The following is a 17,223-nucleotide window of genomic DNA, read 5'->3' as shown; positions in this document are numbered from 1 at the left end:
ATAAATAACAATTGATAAGCATATTTCAGAAAAGAACAAACAGAGTTAATGAGCAGAAATAGTAAAAATAAGGAGAAGGAATTGCACAGCTCACCTAGAAGAACAAATTTATGGATTTTATTTCATGGACATACAGGATTTGTAAAGTAAAATAAACAAATAAAGAACACACTATTTACCAAAATGCTTTATTTTGATAAGTCTGGTATATTTTACTTGAGTATGCATAGTAGCATTTCACTGCAATTACAATCTCATAAAGCAGGGCAAAATATATTGCACAAACATTGTGCCTCAAGTCAATGAGTCATAATAAAACATTGTCCAGATTGCTGCAATTAAAATTTACAGAAACCTTTTGTTGAGTGTTGTTAGGTTTGTGGATTAATAAAATAAGCCTGTTTGTTTTAGTTTTTCTTTAATAAGGACCAACATTTTGATTTTAAGTTTCATAGATTTTTATTTTCTTTTGCATAGATTTGAGATTGATACTTGGCAGAAATAAATCTAATTGGCAGCTTCAAAAAAATACATGCTAAACACATTTTCTAATAGGCAAACCCCTTCATTTCCTTACCAACCTCCACTCTTCTTTTTTCATATTTTCTTTGTTTTTCCCACTCCTATTTTCTTCCTGACTTCCCATCCGGATTGCTGGGAGTGGGTTAAGTAGCATGAGGGTTATTGGCTGGTCACCTGTGAGAAGCACAGCATGGCATAGTATACTATAGTCTTGGGTCCTCTCAGACCAGAGTTCAAATCTCGCTCTGTCATTTACAAGCTGTGGGACTTGGAGCACCTCATCTCTGAGGCCCAGTTTCTTCATTTGCAAGGTGAGATAATTGTACCAAGTTTACAGAATGAGAGCTAATATGTTTCAGGGTTTTTGCAGTAAGTGCATTTTGTTTTGTAGCAATAAGGGGAGTTTCCGTTTTTTTAAAAATATTTTTTTCCCCTTTAAAAGTCTATTCAACTTCATAGGGATAGGGGAACTGAACCAGGCAATGTTTCACTTGTTTTTGTTTGCTAGTGGCATGGGTACTTTGAACATTTACTGTGGTTTCACATGAAAGTAGAATGTGTCATGAAATTTTGAGATCATCTTAGTTGTGAACATTTGCTAGTAAGAGTCTGAGTTACATGTGGCAGGCCTCAGTTTCCAGTTTTAGTAAAGTCTTAATTCTCAGTTTTAATTAGAATGTATTTATTCATTGACAATGTAGTGACAAATACATATTGTTACCAGCGTGAACCCGGTCCGAGTGCCCAGTAGTTACCAGTCAAAAGACAACTCTGAGATGATTTTATGAGAAGGAACTATATTGCTAGCCAGCAAGCGAGGACACATACCTTTATTAGGGGAAATCATAAGTAAACATCGAGATAGACTTCCTCATTGCATGTTTATGTGGGGACATTCCAGCACACATGAAATCAGAAAACATGGCTATATGTACATGAAATGTTCAAAAATGGTGGAAAATCTCCTCCTCCCACCTGGTATACTAGGTAGATGGTTATTATTTAACTACAAAAAATTGTTACCATTTTTGAGCCCTTATTTTTGCCAGGTGTTGTGCTAAGTCACTTAAACACATTTAAAAAAAAATTATTCCTCTCAACAACCCAATTAGGGTATATATAATCATCTTCTTTTTCACAAATAAGAAAAACGAGGCTCAGAGAAATTAAGTAACTTTTCCGAAGTCCACTTTTCCACTTATTGGCAGGGTTGACCTTGAATATGAATATCAAAGCCTGCGTTTAAGTTCTTAAAGAGGCTTTGAAAATAAGGTAGTAAATTTAAGTTGGGACATGTTGAGTTTGCAGTTGAGAAGTTTCCAACCTCATGAAGGGTGCTGTCTATAACATGTACCTTTGTAGCTTCAAATCTTTCTTGATGTAGATTCTTTGATTTGAGCCAACAAATTCATGATCATATGCTCAACGCAGTGGCCTCTCTGGGTTCCTCTCTCCCAATGGGAGACCAGATACACGGCTCTATCAACCCCACAAGCAGGAGCTGTGTCAGTGTCCTACTCAACTATCAGAGCAAATATTTTTGGAAAGTGATTTCTAAGCTTCTTTATTCTTCTTGAGCGTTTTTCAGTCATATGGCTGAAATTTGGTGCATTTTGAAGACATACATGTCTCTTCCCACTTTTCTTTCTTTTTTTTTTCTTGATGGTACTGAGCTTCATATATTACCTTAGGAGATTTAAAAAATGTTTCTTTTTATAAACTTTTTTTCTTAATACTTTTTGTATCATTAGCCCATATCGTTTCTGAAGGAATTCTATAAATGTTTGTTTTATGAGTCAGTTACAAGAGGAATACAAGCCAATTGTAGAAACATTGGAAAATAAGCATAGAACGAAACAAAAATCACACACAAAGCCACCACTTGAAGATAGAAGCGGTTAACATGTTATCTAATTCCTTTCAGTCTTTTTAGTGTGCCTATATTTTTACCTAATTGTGATAATTTTCCACTTATAATGAGAAAAATATTATCCCTCATCATTAAACATCTTTATAAATCCCAGTTTTGATGTTTTCATGATAGTTTATTCCACCCATCCTACAGATGAGGAAACTGAGTGTCAGAGAACTTAACAAACTTCCCTAAAGTTTGACTCTGTCCTATACACTATCTGACCTTTCAATCTGGCAAAGAATATTCAAAGTTTAGATAAACAACCATATAAGAGTGTAGCATACGGGGAATTCTGTAGGGGAAGTTCAAAAGGCTATAGGAGTTTGGAGGCATGGAGGGTTTTACGGAACAGGTTGCATCTGAGATGGGTTTTAAAGGATGGGAAACAATTTGATATTGGAGAAAGACATTTAAGAGCAGGGTAAAGTCTGAGCAAAGGGATGATGGCAGAAAAACTGAGAACCTATTTAGGAAATTGTGATTAATTCAATTTGGTAGGCTTTTGGGCTTTTAAGAAGTTCTGGTGAGGGATAAAGCTATAAAATTGAAGGTCAGGACAAGATTGAATTAAAGTTTAGATGCTTTGTAGATGGATGAGGGGGAAAGGCACTGAACCTTAGGAAGCTCACTCTGGAAGCAGGGTGAGGGGCTGATTGAAGGGAAAAGGTAACAGAAAGACCACGGATTCAGTGTATACTTACTGAGCATTATTATGTGCTGGATGTACCAGCTGGACTACAATAGTTTCAAGTCTGATTGGTTGGGAGAAAGATGGTACTATGAATGAGAGATTTGGGGAGGAAGAGTTCAGATTTGGATGTGTTGAGTTTGAGTGGCCAAGGACTCAGGTGAGTCTTCAGGCTGGTGCTTCAGAGAGAGGGCAGGGATAGATGTCCTTACATTTGGGCATTTGGTTGATGAGGTGGTCATGGTCGATATTGATATTGAAAGGTGATGGACATAGGTGTGAGAATTGATGAGATTGTGGAGGAACAGACAGTAGAGAAATATCTTACATTTTTGGAGCACTAACTACTAATCAAGTACTGTTCTAAGCATTGTACAGGTATTACTTCACTTAATCCTCACAACAACCCCATAAGATAGTACAATTAACACGTCCAGTTTATAGATACCCCCATTTTATAGATGAAGAAACTGAGGTCCAAGCTCACACAGCTAGAAAATGTTAGATCTGGGATTTAGTCTCAAGCAAGCTGACTCCTGTTAGGCCCTACTTTATGCTGCTTTTCAGACAGAAGAGAAGAAGAGAGAAGACAAATTGGAGAAATATCAACACTTAGAGGAGAAATCAGGAAGAGGAGTTAGCAGAGACCAAAATGAAATACAAAAGAGCATTGGAAAGAAGCCTAGAAAGGCTGTGGCCAGAAGAATGGGGAGGCACAGTATCAAATACTCCAGGCATTTTGTGTCCGTTGAAAGGAAATCGTTGTTAGTATGAAGCAGGTGTCAGTGGAAACTAAGGCTGCAGCTACATAGTTTGAAACAAGGTTTTCTTTAGCTACTTAGGAAGAATATTCAGAAGATATGGTTATTAAGCAACTAGTACCTGATTTGTTGATAGTCTTTTGTATCTACATTTAAATATTCTTAGTTTTTTAACACCAAGATTAATTACTAATCAATGGAAATTTGATATAAGCACACCCTCTAATATTTTAAAATAGCTGGGGGACTAATTCATTCGAGGGAGACAAAAGTCTGATCCACATGCTTTTTGCTGAAAAGAATATGTTTACTAACTTGGAGTGTGAACAAAAAAGAAAACTACAACTGGAATTGGGTTTAACAAAGCTGTGTCAAATTAAGCACATGTCGCTGTTTTAGTGAGAAGGGTACCGTTGCACCCAGCTTTGAGAACGTTAGACTTTGTTTTAAAACAAGCAAAAATAATAGGTGTAGTCCAGAGTATTTTTAGGGCAATAACATTACTGTGTATGATATTATAAAAAAAAATTAAGCACATGTCTAAAGGAATAGCTGCAAATGTCTTACAATTATTATTTTAGTGGTTTATTAAATGAATTTGTAATTCCAAAATTACTTCCCTCCCAACTATCCTCTTAAGGCAAGTCAATGAGAATTTACTGACCACTATTATAGATGTAAGCTGTGCTAGGCACAGAGGGTTATAAAAGGGACATTTACTTATTTGTTGAATAAATATTTATTGAGAACTTACTCTGGGCTTGGTGAAAAAAATGGAAATGGTTCCTGACCTCCTGGAGCTTCTGGTCTATTGGGAGTGGCAGACACTGATTGAAAACAGACACACACAAATATATTTATATTTTTACAAACTTATCTGAGTGCCATGAATGATCTTTTCAGGCAACAAAATTTACCACTGAGAGAATAAAATAAAATTGCATGCAAACTTAAAATGGCTTTTTATACCATGAATGTGTTTAGCAATCCCTCTTTTCATATATATAGTAAAAACTATTCCAGACACTAATAAATTATTATCCTTTTTAATTAGTGGGAGTACAGTTTTACTTTTCATCTGCCTTTTTTCTTTAGGCCTCTCTCTCTCTCTCTCTCTCTCTCTCTCTCTCTCTCCCTCTCTCTCATTTTTCCTTTGCTTGTAAAGCTGTATAATTGTGGTGGTGGTTTGCTGATTGCAGCTTTATTCTAGTGGCAAGTGGACAAAAAAAAAAAAAAAGCAGGAATGAATCATATTAAAAAAATGAGGCTTTAACACCTCAATTTTAAGGCTGATTTGAGTGTTGTAAATGGTGTGTGCAATCTCCATCGTGGGGATAGGTGGGTATATTAAGTAGCTAAGCTTCCTTTTGAAGCTTATTAAATTGAAGTATTTTAAGTTCAAGATCAATGTTTTCTACAGTGTTAAAAATCGGAGTGACTATTCCAGTGCCAAGTCACTGTGGACAGTTAAATTATTAATCAACACTAACGTTGACTTCTAATGTTGGTTTGTCTACATATGAGATGTCAGAAGAGGTTGTAGTTTTCCATGAAATTGAAAACGTTTGACAACTTGCTATTTATTTCATTTCCAAATACTTTTCAACCTTCACACTGAGAGCCCGTACTCGTAGCCCAGGACACAACATGTGGCAAAAATCTGGCAAGTCTTTTTCAGAGGAAAAGGTGTATTAGTTACAAAGAAAGAAAGAGTGAATATCACAGACTTTGGAAATGGAGAAAAATTCAAAAGGAGAGACCATGTTGAAAAGAAAAATAAATAACAGTTTATTCTAAGGTGTAAATGGGAAATATATATAATTTCTAAAATTGATTTTTCTTTACGAACTGTTTATAGACAACTTTTTTCACTAAAAACAATTTGAAATGTAAAATTTTTGTTTATTTTATATGATGTGGGTAAGACAAAGGAAACAAAAGAGTCAAAGAAGTATATGGCAGAAGAGTATTGAAAAGAATAGTTAATTAGGTAGTAAATTTAGAATAGTAAAGGAAAACATTTATTCTAATAATAATATTTAGTTACTATCTCTGTCTAGTAGAACATAGTTCTTATGCCAATTTACTGACCAGAGCTTTACTGACTTTTTGTAAGAATCAGAATTTCTTGAGGTACTAGAGGAGAGTAAAAATAAAAACCAAACACTAAAAAGCAAAAAATGTGGTTAATAAAAAAATTTTGATGGAATTTCCTATGCTCTCTAATTTATTTCCTTATGAGCTATTTTACCCAGGTTGTATGTTCTAGGATGAAGAAATGGATTGTTTTCATTCTATTGAACACTCTTATGAAAGAATAGGAGGGGTTCCCTGATTTCTAATTTATTTATTATTTTTTCTTTATTTCTAATTTAAATTCTTATATGCATAAACTGTAATTCCAAAACAGTGCCGCTTTGCATAATGCATATAACACATGTCCCCCAAAAGAAGCAAGAATGGAAATCCTCGAAAGAAAAAGAGTAGCATATTACTGGTTTAAATTTTAGTTTGATGTATAAACTAAACTTAGTGAGGCACTATAAAAGGAATGTGTTTGCCTAGTGGATTATATATAGTTATGTATGTGTATGTATATATATGCACACAGAAAAGTATTGGATGCTAGGGGAACAACCATTATGTGTGCTATAATAGATTTTGTTTCATAAGCAAGTTTTTAAAATTTTAAAATTGATCGACTTAAATGCCAAAAGCCTTAAGGCTTTAATTATATTTAGGAGGTTAATTAACATCTATTTTTGGCCTCAGAAAACTATCCCTTCATCATTTTCACTTACTCAACAAATAGTTATTGAGTGCCTGCTAGGGCCAGATGCTGTTCTTGGTTCTGGAGACACGGCAAGCAAACAAAGCTGACAAAAATCCTTTCCCTTTACATTCCAGAGACAGTTTACATTCTAGAGAAGCAGACAAGTAACAAATAGATAACTGAAATATAGAGAATGTCATGTGATAATTAGCTCAAATAAAGCAAAGATGGGGAGGTAAGGAGCGTGAGGGCAGGAAGGGTGAATGCAGTTTTGAGTAGAGTGGCCCAGGGAGGGTTCACTCAGAGGTGACATTGGAGTGAAGACTAAAGAAAGTAGGAGAGAACGCCATGCAGGCATCTGAGGAGAGGAGCTTTCCAGGCAGGAGAAATAGCAAATGCAGAGGCCCCTGAGTGGGCAGGAGCAGGCCTGCCATGTTTGAGGGTCAGCAAGGAGGCCAGGGCAGCTAGAGGGCACTGAGGAGGGAAAGAGGATCTCAAGATGGTCATTGTAAGGACTTCAGATTTCACTCCGAGTGAAATGGGGAGTCACTGGAGGGTTTGAGCAGAGGAGACATTTGGACTAATTTTCATTTAAGAGAATGACTCTGTTTGCTAGATGGGGAAGAGATGAATTCTGAAGTGGGCTAAGAGAAAAAGCTATTATAATCTAAGTGATGGTTTGGCCAGAGTGGTAGAAGTGAAAGGGACGGCAAGTGGCTGGATTAAGGGTTGGATTCTGGACATGTTCTGAAAATAGAGCTGACAGAATTTGCTGAAGGATTAGATGTGGAGTTTGTGAGAAGGAGGGAGGGAGGAATCAAGGACAAATTCAAGGTTTTTGACCTGAGTAACTGGAAGGATTGAAGTTGCATTAATTTAAATGGGAAGACTATAGGACAAAAAAGCTTTGGGGGGAAAGAAAAAAAGGTTGGAATTGGACATATTAAATTTGAGAGCATATTATATGTCTGAATAGTTAAATAAATAAATCTGGTGCTCAGAAGAGAACTCCAGGCTGGAAATTTAAATGTGATCATTGTCAGAATATAGGAGTTATCAAAAGCTGTAAGACTTTTTGAGATCATGAAGGGAGTCAGTGCAGACAGAAAAGAGAAAAACAACCCAAGAACTGAGCCCGAAATACTCTGGAGACTACCCTATAAAAAGTCAACTGCAGAGGATGGGGTACTGAAACATTTTCAGCAAAGATTAGGAAGAAGTGGCCAGCAAGGGAGGAGGAAAATCAGGAAAGAGTGATGTTCTGGAAGCCATGGGAAGAAAATATTTCAAGTGGGAATGAATGATCACCAGTAAAATATGCTCTTAATAGACTTAAGATGAAGAGGGAGAATGGTCTATTGGGTTTAGCATTGTTCAGGTCATAGTTAACCTTAACAAGAACGATTTTGATGGAGTGATGGGAACAGAGTGTACTCGGAGTGGATTCAATGAATCTATTTGAAATAGAAAGAATCTAATCTATTTGAAAATATCTGAGATAAAACACTCAAAATTATTCTCAATGCAGACTTAAAACATACTTTCAGATACTGAGATTAAAACAACTGACATGCATTCAGCACCTGCTTGTGCCAGGCACTTTGTAAAAATGTTTTACGTGCCCGATTTTATCTGACTTTCATAATAAATCTATGTATTAGGTGCTATTATCTCCATTTTATAAATGAGGAAATTGAAGTTTGCAAAGTTTAAGGAGCTTTTCTAAAATCATGTAACAAGTAAGGGCTAAAGCTGAGGTGTGGGAAACATTTCATAATACTCTTAAGCTGAGCAATTATATTGTTTCCAAGGTATAGCTTTTGCTTTTGGATGTTAATAGTCTCATTCTTGAGAAACTAACTATCATTCTTTCATTTTGTTCATTCCGTTTGTGTCATGTGCCTTCAGTTTTCCAATATCTAGTATTCATTTTTACAATTTTGAAAATTTATAACCAGTTCCTTTGATAATTATTTGCTCTTTTGTTGATGTAGAGAATTAATTACCTAAAATGATTCAATTCATTGAATAGATTAACGCGGTTAATCATCTTAAAATATTCTTAAAGAGAATGTAATTTTCTAGAATAATTTCTATCTTTTTTAAACAAGTTTACTTTGAGGAACTTGATTAAATTTTTGGAAGTACATTCTTAAACTAATGATATGGGAAGCACTGAGCATTGAACATGTTCCTTTCATGTTCACAACCTCTCTGTGAGGGGAATATTATTGTCATCTACATTTTACACGCAGGGAATGGGAGTTTGGAGAAGTTGAGTAAAGTCACAGAGCTTGTAAGTGGTGGAGTAAAGATTGACCCTGCATCCTCTGAAATTACATTCCATGCTCTTTCCACTACAACATGCATATAAATTTAGTTAATTCCAAAGCTTAGCTTGAAATATTATATCTTTCCTCATCTGTGTAAAATTGATTACTCTCATTTGATGTACCATTGTAACTCTAACAGCTGGTGCAACAGGGGTCTGCAATTTTAGGAAGCACGTATACATTTTTTAATTAGACATGTTTTCTATGGGAAACATGTCAGCGGGTTGATTCTCCGCCCTCCCTCCCCCCTCCCCTATTAAGACTGGCTCTACATAAGCCCAGAGAGGAAAAAGCAGCATTACTGTTTGCTTGGCTATGGTTTTTATAGTTGTTGTTCTTTTTGAGGATGTAGCTAGGGTGGTTGTTGGTAGAGAACTGGAATGAACACAGATTCTGGAGGCTGCCATGAAATGGGCCCAGAGAGTGTGTCATTGTCATGTAACTGAGAAGCTGAGAGGTGGAAGTAGATCCATGCGGGTTTGTTTTAAAGAGATGAATATTCATATCAGGTTTTCAGTGTGTTTGGTAGGGATAAGTAAGGATAAAACTCACTATCCTTTATTTTCTCTGAAGAAATATTCTTTTTCTGAAGACATTCTTTTCTGAAGATACATACTCGTTTTCTGCCCTCATAGGATGGATGCCTGCTTGGGAGTAGAGAATGGGTAAAGCTATTATTTGAGCTCCCTCTGCTGGTGGTGAACGATGTTTTTAGCAGAAGACAGAAGAAGAGAGTACATGTATTGCTGAAAAGACAGGAATGAAATAAACACCTCCATTGCTGCTGCACTCCCTTTGGGGAAAGGTAGAAAGTACACATGCTCTTTTGTTATCATTTTCTAACAGCCATATTGAGGTATAGTTTACATGCCATACAGTTTGCCTGTTTAAAGTTTGCAATTCAATAGTTTTCAGTATATTTATGGAGTTGCACAACCAGTGCCATAATCTAATTTCAGGACATTTTCATCACCCTACCCCAAAATCTTCCATCTATCAGCTATCACTCCTGATTCTGCTCTCCCTGGCCCCTAACCCCTGGCAACCACTAATCTTCTTCTTGTCTCTATAGATTTACTTATTTTGGACATTTAGTATAAATGGGATCATGCAATAAATATATGGTCAATATGTGACTGCCTTATTTCATTTACATTCTGTTTTTGAGTGTTACCCATATTGTAACATATGCCAATATTTCATGGCTTTTTATTGTTGAATGCTTTTTCCCATTTTTTTAATAGACTCAACACATCTCGTTTATTCATTAGTTGATGGACATTTGGGTTGTTGTTTCTCCTTTTTTGGCATTCTGAATAATGACGCTATGACCATTAGTGTATCAGTTTTTATATGTTCATGTGTTTTCAGTTCTCTTGAGTATATACTTCAGAGTGGAATTGCTACGTCATAGCTACGTTTAACATTTTAAGGAACTGCCAAATTGTTTTCCTAAGTGGGTGTACCATTTTACATTTTACCACACTTGTTCTTTTGGATAGACTTAAAAAGTAGTACTTTAGAGAAAGAGAACTTAAATTTAATAAATGTCCTTCTCACTTATTCTTCTATTTTACTTAAGTACTTTTACATTGCTTCCATTTGCTTTTATTGTTGCTCAGTCTATCACCTGTTCTTCCGTACTACTGTGAAATCACTCTACTTGTCACCCATTAAAGATGGATGATGAGATGATGTCCAAGCTCCCACTCAGTTCAAAAAATATTGGGTCAGAGTGAAAAACCAAAGTACTGTCTTGATCTCCAGCTTCCTCAATGTGATATTGCTGTAAAATTCTGTTTGGCGAAGTATACCACTGTGGCTTGGAGCGCTGACTCTGGAGTCAGACTATCTGGGTTTAGATACTTGGTTTACTACTTTTCGTTGCATAACCTTCGGCAAGGACTTAATTTTTTAAGTCTCATGTATAAAGTGGGAATAATAATAGTAATAATCTATTGTGATTGTTATGCAGACTAAATGAGAAGAAGTAATTCACACAGTTCTACGTACATACACCAGGACCTTCAAGTAAATATGGGACATTACTATGAGTCCATATTATAGTAGAGGTTGGTGCAAAAGTAATTGCAGTTTAAAAGTTTAAAAATAGTTGCAAAAACCACAATTACTTTTGCACCAACCTAATAGCTCTCCGAACCTGGTAGTGGAACTGGGCTGTAGGTATAGAGAGAGCTCCTGGAAGAGGATGGGTCTTTTATTAAATAGGGCCTCCTTTATAAGGCAGGAAGTAGAAAAGAATAGACAATCAAGATGGCTGCTATTGTACAGATATCTACATAGGCAGAATCTTCAATCTATATCTCCACCTTCAGAAGCAAAGTGGTCGAACTTGGCAAACATTTTGTGGCATTAAAAGGCTGAAAAATAGAATCAAATAAAGATTTTGAACTTCTTATTCATTTAACTCCCCTAAAACTTTCTGGGGCCCATTTAACCTATTTAAAATCTTATAAAAGCCATGGGACCTGTCTAAATAAAATGTTCATATGTGTATATGCCAAAACTTTGCATAAACTTTCAGGGTCATGTACTGATGTATTGAAGGCCATAGGAGTCCATGTTAATAAGTGCTACATTAGACATGAAGGATTATTTATTTATGCAGTCTCCCTTTAGGCATTCTGAAATTCTTTGTTTTTACTTTTAAAAGTTTTTTTCTCTTATTCTTCTCAGAAAACTTAGAAAAATGCACATTAATCACTGTGCTTGAACCATTAACATGGTCAATTCATTCTCCCCCCACCTCATAGTTTTAAAAATGATTATACTCATGGAATTTAGGGAAATATAGCATGAGTCTTAAGTTCTTGGCACAACACAGACAAAAAGAAATGATACTCAAAGAACAATGCATGGTTTCCAAGTACGTGAAGATTTTTGAGCTCATCGGTGAGGATGCTAAGCTGTATTTATGCAAGCCTTGAGCGTTTTGTACATGAAGATAGGAGGGTAGAATGGAGAACATGATGGCCTTTCCCATTGTGGAATGGATTCAACACTGAGGGGAGGACTATGGCCCCTTCTGAGGTTTTCAGAAGCTTGTTATCTGTGAATAGTCCAAAATCTTCCAGAATTTGGAGCTCTGACAGATTCTCTGAGACAATGAAGACAGAGGAGATAGAGAGCACCTATTGCTTTGAAGTTCATTCCTTGTTAGCTGAGGAGTTCCTACTTTATCTCTTGAACTTACAATGTAGCACTGAGATCAGATAATGGACAAAGGCACTGTTTAATTTTTACATAGATGTTCACAGATGAGGACAATACCTCCAGATTTCCCCTCTGCTCCAGCCGTCTCTCTGACTACCATGAGATTACCTGCTTAAGTCTTCTCTGTTTGCTTTCTACCTCCCCACGTTCCCAGCCCTGTTTGTGTGATACGAGACCTGCTGTTCCTATCTCTACCTGGGAGCTCTGGTTGGAGTCACTGTCTAGTGTTGTTCTCCAGAGATGTGGCCAACGTTTAGCTCTTCACTCTTTTACCCATAAATTTAAAATGAAACTCTGAATTCCAAATCAAGAAGCTGAATCTCCAATATGGGAGCTGACTGAAAAAGTTGTATAGTCATTTATAAATGGGAAGTTTTTTTATGGCTAAATATGTTAAATATACTCTCAAGAAATTGAAAGTTATAAACTGCAACTCTAATCTGCTACTGTGGATAAGATCATAACCAAAGATTTTATTTTATTTTTTCATGAGGGAATCTTTGGACTTGTAATGCAAGAGGCATTTCAAAGTTTGGATCACCCTTAAAAGGAAGATGCCAAGTATGTTAAATTCTGCCCTTAGTTTTCAATGTGGAGGAACAAATCCCAGATTAAATGAACTAATGCAATTCTTCAGAGCTCTGAAGTATATTTGCAATTAAGACACTGTACTTGCTTGTGCACTGGCTGATTCTTTCTCCTGGAAAGCTTTGTTTCTCTGTGAAACCGAAAATCCTGCCATTGATTTACTCACAAAACCCTGTTGATTTAAACAGGACTCCCAGAGGTGGAACAACAGCAAAACCGAGAGACTCAATTTACTGAGCTTGGGTTACAGGAAACATATTTAATAGCAGACAGTTCCTGTTTTCATTGTTTTCCATCTAAGTTCCTACAAAATCTGATTGTCTCTAAATAGACGCTGCTGCCATTGGGACAAGGTTCAGTTTCACATCCCTAAAGAAATAAAGAGTTTTGTAAAAATCCACTCTACCTTGGCCTCACATATAATGAGCCTAAGTCAAGCCAAAAGGATCAAGATGGATATCATGCTAAAACAGTGATAGAATAACACCACCGAAGATGTGAGACACATACTTTTTTTCAGACTCTTTAATGTAGCCCTCAATAACCAGGGAATAGTTAATTGCTGGTGGATGGAAGTTAAAAGGGATTTTGTTTAAGAGCAATCTCATTTTGTCTGTTTTGGAAGCACAATACAGGTTGGTCTTAAAGATTTCTGAGGAAAGAAAGGAGGGGAAGTAGTTTGAGAAAACTGTCACCTACGATTGAACTCATTGTTTGAAAGGATCCTGGGTTTGGCAGGATTCCTGGAGTTTTGCCTTGAAAGAGATGAACTCTGACCAAACAGTAATAACGCTAATGCTAATGCTAATAATAATGATGATGGCTAATATTTAAAGAGTCCATAGTATGTGTTACAGGTCCTACCTACACTGTACATCTTCTCTGTACAGTGATCTCTCTATATGATCTCCATATGATCTCATTTAATGTAATAGTTCACAATGTTTAGATTGATGGATGGCTGCATAGTGTGATGGTTAAGGGAAGGTACAAGGTTTTAGGTCCCCCCCCCCCCCCCGCCACTAATTAAGTGACTCAAGTAAGTTACCTCTACATCTTGGTTTCTTAATCTGTAAGATGGCACAATAAGGCTTCATCAGTTTTTTTGAGGATTAGATAATACAGGCCAGTAGCGGAGACAGACAAACCAGTCTACAATTCGAATACAGTGAGATGTGGATGGAGAGCGCTGGGAACAGCTCTCTGGAGGATTTTCTGCGCTCCCAGCACTTTGGGGATTAAGCGTTTTGGAGGAGCTGCCCTGTAAGTGGAGGTCTCGGGTATGGACGGGAACAAGTCAGGAGGAAGTAAGGGGAGGGTTGCTCAGTTGAACGATCAGCATGTTCTTGGGGAATTGCGTGTTACTGCACATCTGCGAAGGCAGGGAGGGGGAATATTGAGAGACAAGCTGGAGAAGTAAGCAAGTCCGGTTCCTAAATGGCGTTGGATGGCATCTGAGGAAATCTGAACTTTCTCCTGAGGTCAGAGGGGAGCCATTGAAGAGTTTTAAGTAGGAGAGTGACATAATTAGATTTGCTTTTTGTGACATTCACTCTCTGAGATTAAAGATACTGTCTGTGAACAAGAGACCTTTTCTTGACCTCACGTTTGAGCAAATCCATGACCTTGACCTCTTTGGTTTGGGAACTGTCATCAAGTGAGCTAACAGGTATTTGACTCCTGCTACTCTGATTTCTCTTATAGCCTCTTATTGCTCTGAATTGTTTCCTTATCAGAGATAAGTGGGGTGGCTCAGAGGGTGCAAAGGAGCATCTCTGTTCACGGATGGCCCATGGTGTGGGCTACACGAATACATTTTTGTCTTGAGCTGCCTGTTGTTTGTTTGTAGATTATACACTTAATATATTCAACACAGCTGAAATGAAATCTTAGGTTGCCTTTCAGTTGCTTTTTTCTGGATTGCAACCATTTACTGAGAATTGGTGAAGCAAAGCAATCATCTTCCAATGTTAATCTAAGCAAAACAATAGTAAGAAGCATTTGTAGACATCCTGTTTCTTTTTACCCCCAGCCTGGCTTCTTGTTATTTGAGCAAAACACACAATGAAATCCAATTGCATAAGCTATTATTATTTTTTTTAGGAGGGAGGGTGATTGGTGCTTCTGCTCACTTTGAATAGGAAATTGACTCTTTTATGATCACAATCTTATATTCCCTGAAGAGTCCAAAAAAAAAAAAAAAAGAAAAAAAGAAATCATTTTTTAAAATAAAATGAGATAATAATGTGTTTTCAGGTCATAGTTTATGAAATGGTTAGCAATCACTATTTTATAAAATATTTATCAGAGTATCAACACCTATCTGCATAGTTACAGATTAAAGTTAGATGTGAGGAAAAATAAAAAGTCACATCGGACTGTTTGTATTTCTGGTGAAGCAGGCATTTAACATATTGAAATCAGGTGAATGCTTATTACAGCACCATGTGTTCCAGTCTTCTGGTATGATTATAAAATTGTTAATGTATCCACAAATAATAATATGTGTAGTATCCATAAAGTAAATAATTATAGTTTAATTTTAAGAGAAAAAATTAAATGTGAAAGGATTGTGATAAAACTTTCATTGGCAAATTTTAGAATTTTTTAAGAAAGAAAAATATGTATAATGGAAATCAAATATATTTGCTTTGCGTTGTTCCTGAAGTGACTTAGCACTCTTGGAGCATTTTATGTTTTACTAAAGCTGTTAAATCCCATCTGGTGTTTGTAAAGTCTTTTACTATCCCCTGCTGGGACCGGCAGACATTGGTTTGCATGACTGTGTGTTCCCAAAATATTTTTAAAAAGTATCTAGTGGATTTATACCAACTGTAGCAGGATGATAGAAGACCACATTTCCATTATAATGCCTTTAGGAATGGAGACAAATGTCATCAGGTCACAAAAGATCCATCAGTTTTACACTGTGTGACATTTGGGGAAGAATGTGAATGATTAGTGGTTTTCAAAAGTTGTTTGGAATTCAACATCCTGTGTAGATATTACTTGAAAAATATTTATAGGTTCTGAGTCAGTGAGATGCAATTTATTCCTCCATGGAATTCATTCTAGAATGTGTGGAATATTTCCTTGAACCTTAGTCGTTCCAATATATTTCCTGGAAGTATCATTATTGTCAATAAACAGGTTGTTCTGCCTCCTTGAGTGATTTTTATTGTGTTATGATTGCTCTATAACTCTGGAAGTCAACAAGATCTTTGAGAGAAAAATAATTTAATTCAGCAAGAATTTATTGAAAAACTTCTTTGTTTAAGGTGCTCTGATAGGCACTGGAGAAAAAGGAAAAATTAGACATGATCCCTATCTTCAAACAACTTAGAGTTTAGGAGAAGAGTCAGATAAAAACAAGGTAAGCTAAGTTTCAAAAATGAAATATAATAAAGATGTCATCCTAACAGTGAGAAGAGAGGAATTAACTTGATTAGGGATGAAAACAAAGTACCATGGGGAAAGTAAAACAGGCTTTGAAAGATAAATACAATTTGAATTTAAAGGACATGGTAGAGGTCAGTGTATGTAAAGTAAGTAGTAAATTATAAAATTATTATATTCCAAGATAAACTCATGTAGTAAAAATAATTTGTGGATGGACACCTGAATTGTAATCTTGGCTCTGCAACTAAGAGTGTGAGTTTAGGCAATGCTCAACTAACATTTATTGAGTATTTATAATGTCTCAGGCACTGTTTTGGTGCTGGAGTTACATTGCTAAGTGTGACAGACAGTGTAGCTAATAACATTTTAGTGGGAGGACTTGGGAAGGAGAAAACACAAAAATGACCGAGAAAAAGAAAATAGCAGGTAGTAATTAGTCCTGTCATAAAATAAAACTGGGTAGTGTAATACAGAGATGAAAATAGGCTGCTTTCAGTTGTCATGAGAAAAGACTCATCTAAGAAGGTGACATTCCAGCTGAGACCTGAATGGCAATGAACTTTTCATGTGAAGATCTGTGTGAAGATATTTCCAGACAACAGCCTTAAAGTAGGAACAAGCTTAGAGTATTCCAGGAATAGAAATACGTCCTTACGGTTGTAGAGAGAGGAGAGATGAGATTGAAGTTAGAGTTCTTGCCAGATCATCCAGGATTTTGTCTACAAGGTAAAATAATTTTGATTATATTTTAAGTATGATGAATGATTGAGGTCTTCAAGCCAGTTTATTTTGTTGTTTATGTTTTACAAAGATCACTTTGGCTGCTGGGTTGACATGTGGAGTGAACACGTGTAGAAATAGGGAGATGAGTTAGGAGGCTCTTGTAGTAAGTAGTCCAGGTAAGAAATGATGTTTACCTTGACTGGCAAGGGGTAGTAGAGATAAAGATGTGTGTAAAATTCAAGGATGATACACAAGTTTGTTTTTGTTTGGTCAACTGGGAGGGAGAC

The 17,223-nt window shown here is 36.2% G+C and overlaps 1 protein-coding gene across 5 annotated transcripts in view; it reads left to right on the top strand.

Annotated features, from left to right (window-relative positions):
* Window positions 1–14,177: 14,177 nt before the first annotated feature.
* The window catches only part of TSPAN8 (tetraspanin 8), a 234,628-nt gene continuing 231,582 nt past the window's right edge, over window positions 14,178–17,223 (top strand). For 2 of the 5 annotated variants that reach the window (XM_081059236.1, XM_081059235.1), the window contains exon 1: window positions 14,178–14,483. The gene's annotated coding sequence lies outside the window, so the exon portion shown is untranslated. Of the gene's footprint in view, window positions 14,484–16,092; window positions 16,188–17,223 lie in introns of all 5 variants that reach the window. The other 3 variants (XM_081059238.1, XM_081059237.1, XM_081059234.1) reach the window with 3 other exon arrangements.

Source organism: Rhinolophus hipposideros (assembly GCF_964194185.1).
Source record: "Rhinolophus hipposideros genome assembly, chromosome: 9".
Classification (NCBI taxonomy): Eukaryota; Metazoa; Chordata; class Mammalia; order Chiroptera; family Rhinolophidae; genus Rhinolophus; species Rhinolophus hipposideros.
The sequence above is the reverse complement of the archived record's forward strand: the minus strand, read 5'-3'. Positions and strand labels throughout refer to the sequence as shown.